The sequence below is a fragment of the Ochotona curzoniae genome, unplaced genomic scaffold (assembly GCF_017591425.1).
Source record: "Ochotona curzoniae isolate NIBS_2020 unplaced genomic scaffold, NIBS_Ocur_1.0 scaffold_4701, whole genome shotgun sequence".
Classification (NCBI taxonomy): Eukaryota; Metazoa; Chordata; class Mammalia; order Lagomorpha; family Ochotonidae; genus Ochotona; species Ochotona curzoniae.
The window spans coordinates 58,218,491-58,229,649 of NW_024467122.1; positions in this window are offsets into that span (position 1 = coordinate 58,218,491).

The following is an 11,159-nucleotide window of genomic DNA, read 5'->3' on the forward strand; positions in this document are numbered from 1 at the left end:
CGCTGGGCCGGCTCAGTGTGTTTTCTAACCAACATAGGGTAAACATGTAATACAGAAGTTAAATTATAGGGGCTGGCGTGATGGCATAGTAGGCTACGCCTCTTCCTGCAGTGTCAGCATCCCATAGGAGTGCCAGTTCAAGTCCTGAACGCTCTATTTCCAATCTAGCTCCCTGCTTACAGCTAAGAAAGATAAAAGAAGATGGCTCAAATCCTTGGGTCCCCGCACACACATGGGACACCTGGCAGAAGCTCCTGGCTGCCCAACAGCCCAGCTCAGCCAGTTGTAACCACTTGGTGAGTAAACCAGCAATTTGAAGACCTCTCTGCAAGCCTACCTTTCAAATAAAAGTATATCTTAAGAGGAACGAAATTCAAATACAGATTGAACAGTTGAGGGCACTCCTCCAGTGATTTAGTTCTGTGACTTTGCAGTTTTGTATCAAAGTATTCTTGTAATCCCATTTCCATGAGCTTTTTGAAGTTCCCCATATATCCCTTTCATGTTTTTTAGTCATGGCTACTTTCCTAGCTAAACACTGTACCTCATTTTTAAAAAAGATTTATTTATTCTTTTTTATTGTCAGATTTGAAGTCTGTTACAGAGAAAAGGAGAAACAGACAAAGAGCTGAGCCGATCCAAAGCTAGGAGATTCTTCCAGGTCTCCCACATGGGTGCAGGGTCCCAAGGCTTTGGGTCGTCCTCGACTGCTTTCCCAGACACAAGCAGGGAGCTGGATGGGAAGTGGGGTTGCTGGGATTAGAATTGGTGCCCATATGGGATCCCAGCACATGCAAGGCAAGGACTTTAGCCACTAGGTTACTGCGCTGGGCCCTGTATCTTAATTTGTAGATTTATGATGTTTAAGGAGATTATACCTTTTTATAGGTAATGGACATTTGCTTTTTACCTCCCCTAACTTGCCAGTTTATAGTTTGCAAGTCATTAGAAGGATTTATTTCATTCCCTTTTTCATTAATATTTTGCCCTGATTGTTAATTATGGTCTTTGAAAAGATATCAGTGTTTAAAGGTTCTTATTATGGCTAACTGCATTAGTGCTTTTCCTTTGTTTTGTGTATCACTGCTTTCACACCTAGAAAAAAGTTATTCTGAAGATTAAGTTCATGTGTGGTTTCAATGTTTATAATTTTTTTTTTTTTTTTTAGAATAAGACTTACAAAGAGAAAAATCTTGCATCTGCTGGCTCGCTCTCCCAATGTTAGCAATGACTGGCGCTGGGGCAGTGTGAAGCCAGCTTCTTCCTGGTCTCCCGCATGGGTACAGGTGCCCAAGGAGTTGGGCCATCACCTGCTGCTTTCCCAGGCACATCTCAGGGAGCTGGATTGAAGTGTAACAGCCGAAACTTGAACTGGCACCCCAGGAGGCTTAACCTACCATACCACAGTGTTTGCCCCTTATATTTAGCTTCTCAAATTTATGTTGGTGTACTGGGTAGTGTAATATCTCAGAGTTGATCTTTCTCCCAAATGATCATATTTCCAAAGATAGTAATCAACCCAAAAGACATTAATGATTATTCCATTATGATTTGTAAGGTATTTCAATGTAATAGGATCTAATTTGGGGGCAGCCATTGATTTATCAGAGTCATAGTATTGATGCCATACTATTTTGATTGCATAGTAATTTCAGCATTCATATTTTCAGTTATTTAATTTAAAAACATGTTGTAGGCTGCTTTTCCTAATCTGCCCGAGGGATTTCAACCACTTTAATAAAGACTGTTGGACATGCTCCGACTCACGACACTGGGCTGTTTGCATAGCACGTTGCACACGGTAGGCCCCGGTCCCTGCCCGTGACTTTGTTCTTTTTGCAGTTACAGTTGAGGATATCCAAGTGAAATAACGCCACCCTCCACATCCTCCAGGTGTGTCCTCCTAAGCCCCTGGAATTTGGAAGGTGGCATGGGGGCGAGGGGAAACCTGGCCTCTGAGGCTCCCTCATAGTGCAGCTGGCCGGGGGGGGGGGGGGGGTCACAGGCTTCCGGGGATTTCTGCAGTCAGATCCTCCTCAGAACCAGTTCCCCCAGTTTTCTGTTTTCACAGTGAGATTTGAATATGGCTATCTACCATTTTTGCCAAACAATCTTTTGCACACAAAAATCTTTATCACTGGGCCTGGCATGACAGCCTAGTGGCTAAATCCTCATCTTGCATCCACCAAGATCCTAAATGGGTGCCAGTTCGTGTCCCCGCTGCTCCACTTCCCATCTAGCACCCTGTTTGTGGCCTGGGAAAGTGGAGGATGGGCCAAAGCCTTGTGACCCTGCACCCCCATGGGAGACCCAGAAGAAGTTTCTAGCTCCCAATTGGTTCAGCTCTGGCCATTGTGGCCACTTGGGGAATGAACCAGCAGATGGAAGATCTCTCTCCTCTTTGTAAATCTGACTTTCCAACACAAATTAAAAAAAAAAAATCTGATCACTAACCGGTCTTTCAAAAATCCAGATTATCTAGCCTCATTGAATATTCCCATTTGGTGAAAACCAACGGGGACTTCCCTTTAGATGAGTCCTATGGTTCCTGATCTACGGTTTAAGATTTACTTTTATTGGAAAGACAGATTTGCAGAGAGAAGGAAAGAGAAAGATCTTTCATCTGTTTTGTTCATTCACTCTCTGGATGGCCAGAGCCGAGCAGACCAGAAGCTAGGAGCCTCTTCTGGGTCTCCCACCCAAGTGATTGGTCCCATGGCTTTGGATCATCCTTTAGTGCTTTACCAGGCCACAAGCAGGGAGCTAGACCTGAAGCAGAGCAGCCAGGACCAACACCCGTATGGGATGCTGGTGCTTGCTGGCAGAGGATTAGCCCACTGCGCCATCACATTGGCCAACTGTACTTATTTTTAAATACCTTTTTACTTGAGAGATGCAGAAAGACTGGGATCTCATGCCCTTTATTCCCACCATAGAAGGGGACGGGCCAGGCTGGAAGTTGGGATATGGGATCCCAGGCCACATTTCCCATGTGGGTGGTAGCAACCTAACTACTTAGGCCATCCCCTCGGCCTCCCAGGTCTTGATTGGCAAAAAGCTGGAGTCAGGAGGAAGAAATAGGTGTCCAGCTCTGGCACTCTGAGGCAGGATGCACATGCCCGCACTGTCAGGTGACAGCCCAACCCCCTTGTCATTTACTTCCTCGCCTAGTCCTGAAGGTGATTGAGGGGATAGTCCCAGCTGCTAAGGAAAAGGATCAGTTACAGTTCAGATCCATCTTGATTCCATCAGTATGGACCCCCATTTCATTAAGAGACACCTTGTGAGGCGGACCCCTGTCCTGCCTCTGCGTCCCCAGAAGATGCCTCTTGTCGCCTCCAGCACCCACTCCTGGCCTGCGCTCTACTGTTTGCTCACAACCCATAGCGCTTGCCTTTGCTGAAGGACCAAGGAAATGGCCACGGGCCGAGCAGAGAAAGCAGAGGGGAGGGCACCAGCCTCTAGACGTCGCCTCTGTGGCGAGCTTGAGGGGAAGGCATTTGGGCCCGACAGCCACCCTGCACCCTTCCTCTCATGGGATTCTGCAGGTAAAAGTGTCTGAGAGATCACCCAGTGAGAACACACAGGCGTGACCTGTTCAAGGTTAGACAAGGTGATCCAACTGCAACGGCTCCAGGACCCCAGGAGTGCTCATGGCACTAGCTTTCAATTAATTTGAGAGCTTCATGCAGCGGAAAGACTCCTGGATAGTCACTAGGGCCAACTCAGCACACAGATGAGGAAGCTGGTGGGCAGAGGAAGGCACGGGTCGCCTGCCCATCATCCCCACAAGGTGCATATGCATAGCTGCTTCTGACACTGCTATTTACAAGTAGAGGAGTAGAAAGAACCCAAAGACCCATCAATAGAATCATCAAAAAGCAGCGTGAAAAACACAGTGTGGAACTCACTTAGAAGTGGAATCGAATATTTGAGTTCATAAAGGTAGAGCATGCAATGGTGAGTTACCTTAGGCTGGGGGTGGGCTGGGCCGGGGGGATGGAGAAAGGGGAGACAGTGGCCATTGAATATAAAGTTTCTGAGAGAAGAATGTGTGCTGGTGCAGCACGGGCAGCGCAGCAACTGAAGTTCACAGATCGCATGCATGCAGACAGCTACGGGCCCGGCACTAGGACCTAGCGGCTAAATTCTTGACTAGCACACACCAGGCTCCCATGTGGACACCAGTTCCAGCTCCCTGCTTGTGGCCTGGGAAAGCAGTCAAGGATGGCCCAAAGCCTTGGGATCCTGCACCTGAATGGGAGACTCAGAAGAAGCTCCTGGCTCCTGGCTGTTGGAGACTCAGCCACCTGGGGAGTGAAGTAGCAGACAGAAGGGCTTTCTGTATATCCTCTCTGTAAGTCTGCCTTTCAATAATGACAGCTATGAGGATTAACTATTCTCATTACCAAGAAATTAAACATATGAGGTGATACTTGTGCTAAATCAGCCTTGTCTAATCATTCTGCCATGTATACACAGATCACAACATTGCACTGTGCCCCATAAATATGTACAGTTAGTATACAGTGCTAGTTTTAAATACCTTTCTAATTGACAAGTACTAACAATGAAATATCCTAGAATGGTTTACCAAATACTAAGTTAAAATGTGGCAGAGTCTCACAATGGGTTGTTGGCAGGGAAAAGGGATGTGGTACTTGTACATGTTACAGTGTGGGTGAGTCTTGAACATGCTAAGTCAAAGGGCCGCACACGGTATGCTTCCCTTTGAACACAGTGTCCACAGCAGGTGACACCATAGCACGAGACAACAGAGTGGTTACTGCTCAGGTTGTGGAGTTGGGGGAGGTAGGTGACTGCAATGGTGGGGATCTTTTTTCCACTCAGGGCCGTTAGGATATTGATTGCTTCACTCAGACCATACAAAATGACCAACTTACAAATTTGCCTGCTCTAGATTTATTGAATTTTGAGGTCTGCCTGTGGTTGCCTTGCAGGGCCAGATCAAAAGGATTTCATGGGCCTTAAATGGCCCATAGGATGTCATTCCCCACGCATGGCTTAATGGGGGGTGAAGAAAAAGCTGTAAGATTGATCACGATAATCATTGTACAGCTCTGAATGCACTGTAAGTCATTAAATTGTATATAAATGTGTGAATTGCGTCTCAGTAAGTAGGTAGGTATACAATATGGGGAATGCAGCTACAGCACAACATCATAATAGGATGAACTGAAATACAATGAATTCTTACCCACAGGGAGTTAGAAGTGATCGAGTTAGAAGGTGACACAAGGAAGCTAGATTGTAAGTTAACTTCCTAGATTTGCCTTTGTAACTATGAAATGTTTAGACAATTAAATTCAAAACAATGTAAGCAATCAAAGCAAAAATGCATTACCAAGTTTGAGGCATAATGTATGCAGAAAAACTCCATATAGTAACTTGATTTTTTTATTTGAAAGGCCGATTTACAGAGAAGGAGAGATAGAAAAAGTCTTCCATGTGCTGATTCACCCCCCAAATGGCCTCAACAGCAGAGCTGAGTTGATTTGAAGCCAGGAGCTTCTTCTGGGTCTCCTACATGTGTTCAGGGTGCCAAGGACCTAATCTGTCCTCCACTGCTTTCCCAGGCTACAAGCATAGACCTGGATTGGAAGTGGAGCAGCTGAGAATGAACCTGTGCCCATATGGGATGCTGGTGCTAGCAGGTGAAGGATTATATGAGGGGGTCTTCAAAAAGTTTGCAAAAGTTGAAATCTGGGCCTGGCACAATGGCTCAATGACTAAATCATATACATGCCAGGATACCATAGGAGAACTGGTTCATGCTTCCTGCTTGTGGCCTGGGAAAGCAGGAGAGGACAGCCCAAAGCTTTGGGACCCTGTATTTGCATGGGAACCCCGGAAGAAACTCTTGACTTCAGATTGGCTCAGCTTCTGCCATGTCGGCCACTTGAGAAGTGAACCAGCGGACAGAAGATCTTTATGTATCTCTATATCTGCCTTAAATATTTATGTTTTTATTGGAAAAGATTTGATTGCAAAGGCAGATATACTGAGAGGAGGAGACACAGAGAGGAAGATCATGCATCTGCCGATGATTCACAACATCCACAACAGCCAGAGCTGTGCCGATCTGAAACCAGGAGCCAGGAACTTCCATTAGGTTTCCCACATGGGTGCAGGGTCCCAAGGCTTTGGGCCATCCTTGACTGCTTTCCCAGGCCACAAGCAGGGAGCTGGATGGGAAGTGGGGCTGCCAGGATTAGAACCAGTGCCCTCTGGGATTCCTGGTGCGTTCAAGGTGAGGACTTTAGCCACTAGGCCACCATGCCAGGCCCAAAACAAATCTTTTGAAAAAATTAAATCTGTATGTAGTTTCTGTAAAGCAAACTTCACAAACTTAAGCCTTTTTGCCTATTTCTAGTGGAATTTATCCTAACGACAAAAAGAACCATAAAAATACAATACATTGTTTTTATTTCTCACACTATTAGCAAAAGCAATGGTATTCTTAAGGCTGTTGCATGCCTATCACACAAAAACAGCAAATGTGTTTGTGCACCGAGAAAGGGAGTTGCTTACCATGGAAGAAACAAGACCTCCTAATTTGTTTTCTTAGCCATCTTTATAAACCTCTGTATCAGTCATCTATGTGTATTTTCCTAGCTCTGACCAGTGGAAAGGCCTAGGTAGTCTACACAAAACCCCATTTCTCATTCTGATATTTATCATCTTGCTTGTTCTCCCAGAAGCCTGCTAAGGATGGCCTGCCACCTATGTTACTAGGCAACAAGTGGCAGGGATGACCCACTGCAGCAGGGCAGGGGGGACAGAGAGTGAATTATAATGACCTGGTAGAAAGCTGTGGCTTCAGAGCTGTCCCTGTCAGGGCCCTCGGAGCCGAGCATGTCCCTCAACGAGACACAGTCTATTCTGGGAAACAATTCTAGAGTTTGCGAAGTTTGCAATCGCAAACTGTGGCATGAGGCTTTAACTTGCAACTTATCTAAGACTCTGGTTTAACTGGACATCCTGTGGGTTTTCTGATAACCCCTTAAGGGAGGAGGGGGCTAGACAAATGCCTGCTACTCCCTCCTGCTGGCGTGCTGTTCCCTGTCCTCACACCCTTCAAGATAAGTCAATGCCAAGTGTGGCCTGCTGCAGTCATGTGACTCCACAAGCCTGGCTGAGCCTCTGAATTCCCGAGTGATCACGGTCACCTAGACACAGCGACTAGCTCAGCTTCAGTAACATGGCAGACACCCAGACTGCATGTCTGCAAGCTCTACCTCCTGCAAAATCAACTGTGTGAGCCTGGGGCACCGGGGCAGAGCATCAAGGGAGCTGGCCCCTGGATCCCCCCGTGCCCAGGTCAGAGGGCTCAGCAGCTTGCAAGGAGGGTCCGAGCCAGGCATGCAAGAAGAGATAGGGACTGTGTGCACATGTGGCTGAAACCTAGGATTGGCCCCAAGTTGACCGCTGTTGAAGCAAGGAGCATGGTATGAGGTTTCATTGTTACTTTTTCTAAATGTGTGTTCTCACCATTGTACACGAAAAAAAAAAAAAACATCTAAACAACAAAAAGTGGCTGTATCAACTTCCATTCCCTCCAGCCGAAGTGTACAACCATGCTAATTCTGAGCAGTCACATTGAGTTGATGTACCCAAGTTGATTCTTTAAATATCCTTTTATGATTCTAAAATGTTTAAGTTGGGAGTTGGGAGTTTGAACGTACAATAGCGACATAAACAGTTGCAGGGACCAAATTATCCACAAATAGAAGTGAGCTGAAGATTCTGACAGATAAAGAGCAGAGAGACTTTAAACTGCGCAACAGAAGCCCATGGGACCTTGTGGCCAGCGGGGGGGGGGGGGGGTGCCGCGCAGCCCTGGGCTTGTTCTTTGCTCTGGGAGCTGAAAGGAGGTGAACCAGGCACACCGTGGGGCCCTGACAACAGCCTCTGGGAGGCCAGAGCTGAAGGCGGCACCGTGTGTCCAGGCCTCCACCCCCAGCATTGGCCGACTGTGGACCCCGAGTCATTAGGAGTCTCTGTGGGGCTCCATCTTCTCGCTTCCCACCAGCAGGCTGCACTGGGATAGCAGGGCCCTAATGGGGTCCCTCTGAGGCCCAGGTTCTGCACGCATGCTGGGCTATGGCTCAGCCTGTGCTGGGGACCTGGGCCAGGGCTGCCGACTATCTTCTGGTCTCCTTTCTGTCATCCAGCCAGCACCAGCCTCTTACCTCCTCAGGGGCAGGTCCTGGGCCAGCCCAGGCCTCCAAGGGCCATTGGCAGCCTTGCGAGGTGCTCACAGTTACTGGAAAGCAGCTTTGAGAACAGAAATAGCCTCAGTGAGGACTGTGGTTGGAGCTGCCACACCGCAGTACCCCCAACTTCTCTCTTCTGGCAACCGATTTCTGAGAAATGGTCCCCTCCCACTGCAAGCTGCCAGCCCTGCCTCTGATGGGCTCAACTTCACTGATGGCATTCACAGACCGAGCCAGGGCACAGCCTCGGGCCCTCCATCTCACCTGCCTCTCCCGTTTCCAGCAGGAAACCAGCTGCTCAGCCAGATTGGGCATTTTCTGGTTCTGCTATCAACACTGAACACACAGCTTTCAAATGAAATTTACTCTTGCTTTAGCTGCTTGATGTTTTGGGTCATGGAACAATTACCATTACACTGCAATGCATTCATCTCTGGAATGCTTCAGTGCCTGGTTGGAGGGTGAAAGGAACTCCGTATTTCTCATGCATTCTTTCTCTCCCGGTGAAGACATCTGTCCCAGGATGGTCTGACCCCAGAGCAGTTACAGGGGAGTTACTAAAGTGGCTCCATGAAAGCAACAGAGGTACAAATGGGTATGACCATATTTTACAGAAAACCAGGCAAGCAGCCCACAGAGCTCTTAGCTCCTTTCTGCCAGAGGCCAGCTCCAACTGAGTTCGGAACTCAAGAAGGGTGTGTGGAGTAGGCATAAAGAGGAAAGAAATGGACCACTACAATTTCATGATAATGGACAAGGCAATAAAGCAGTCACAAAGGCTGGCACGGACTTTAAGACATAGTCAAGTGGGTGTTTCCAAGGATAATTCAGCCATTTGTTTCACCTTAAAGCAGGAGGTTATCCATCCTTACCCTGTGGTCAGAAAGTTCAATAAATGGTGCCTATCAATCAGTAACATATTCCTACAATCCTCATTCTACAACTTAATCTTGAATCAGTTAATGGAGGAAATGCATCACAGAAGGAGGGGCCTAAAGATCAAGGAAAGAAAGAACCCTAAATATAGATTTCCACTATAGCCAGGGACTTAACACCCCTGATTAGCATATGGTCAATGGGGACAGCTCAAGTAGTAAAACGCCCTTTTGCCAAGAGTTACCAGCAACATCAACTTGCAAGCTCACATTGGCAGTAAAAACCAACTTCGTGGCAAATAACGCCTCAGTAGATTACAGAATTCTCACCGGGGTGGTCCGACATGCAGCGGGAAATTCTTTGCGGCCTTGCCTGCAATGGAACAGTTCTCTTCACACCTTCGTGTCCCCCACACCCACTGCATGAACCCCAGCACCTTCTCTTCTACTGCTGCTGTAAAAAATAGTAACACCATCCCACTGGGGTAGAGGTTGTGGCACAGTGGGTTAAGTTACTGCTGGAGATGCCTGCCTCTCACACCAAAAGGCCCCATTCAAGTTCTGGCTTCACATCGAGCATTGTTGCTAATACATAACCCTGGGAGACAGCAGCTGCGGCTCAGGCGCTTAGGTCCCTGCCATCCCACCTTGGGCTCCCGACTTCAGCCTAGCCCCACTCCACTGTGGTAGCATTAAGGGAGCAAATCGGTGGACAGAAAATAAAGGTGTTTCTGCCTTTCAAATAGCAGTTTATAGAAAGTGCTACCCCTTGTCTAAGCAATGTGACTCCCCAGGCTCATCAAGAGAAAAGGTAGCTCCGAGTGTGGGCTGGCTTCATGTGCTCTTTCACGGCCATCACACGGCTATGGGGCGGGGGCTGGGAGAAGAGCACGAGAATCACTCCCATTTGCTGGTTTATTAACCAATCCCCGACAACCAGCTGCCCCAGCCCTGGCTAAAGCCAGGAGATAGGAGCTCAAGCCCCGGGTCCAGCAAGAACTTGAACCTCCTGTGGTATGTGTCAGCAGGCATGGAGATTCGAAGTAGAGGTAGGATTTATTTCCAGGCACTCCAAACATGAGATGTGGGGTTCCCCAAGAGCACCTTAACTACCACACCAAAATGTCCATGCCTCTATGTAGTTTTAACTTCTTCATTTTAAAAAAAATTTATTTTGGGCCTGGTGTGGTGGCATAGTGGCTAAAGTCCTCGTCTTAATGTGCAGGGATCCCATATGGGCACTGGTTCTAATCCCAGCAGCCCTGCTTCCCATCCAGTTCCCTGCTTGTGGTCTGGGAAAGCAGTCAAGGATGGCCCAAAGCCTTGGGACCCTGCACCTGCATAGGAGACCTGGAAGAAGTTCCTGGTTCCTGGTTTCAGATCGGCACAGCTCTGGCTGCTGTGGTCACTTGGGGAGTGAATCATCAGAGGAAAGATCTTCCTCTCTGTCTCTCCTTTCTGTATATCTGACTTTGCAATAAAAATAGAATCTTTTTAAAAATTCGTTTTGATGATCTTTACATAGTTGTTTAGGGTGCAAATGGTCAAGGGCTATAGGAAAGTGGCTAAGACCATTATTTCCATATTCTTTTTCCTTCCTGTATCTGGGGGAAGGAGACAAAGAGAGAAGCCACACCCATCATCCCAACCATGCTAGGCTCCCTGATGGGGGCATGCTCCGAGGGCACTGCTCAGTGGTTTCGATAAGCTGTTCTGAATTGCTGCCAACCTCACCATTCTAAGCACAATGAAATCTCTTCATAATTCACTGGCTGACACAGTCCACATTAGTGTCTCCACTTGCCTGGGTTTTCACTGCCAACACTTAGTTGGATTAGTTGATCAATTTGTTCTGTCCTCTGTTATGGTATCACGTGTCCTCTGCAGGTTCCAATGTACTACCATATCCTCCATGTGCACCTGAATGCTGTCCACTGCTCCAACTGAGCCATGGAGGCTTAGCTTTGACACAAGCACTCCATGCTCAGACCATGGAACCTGCGATTCTCTTCATGGTTGGGGTTCTGAGATCAGCAATTCGATTGAG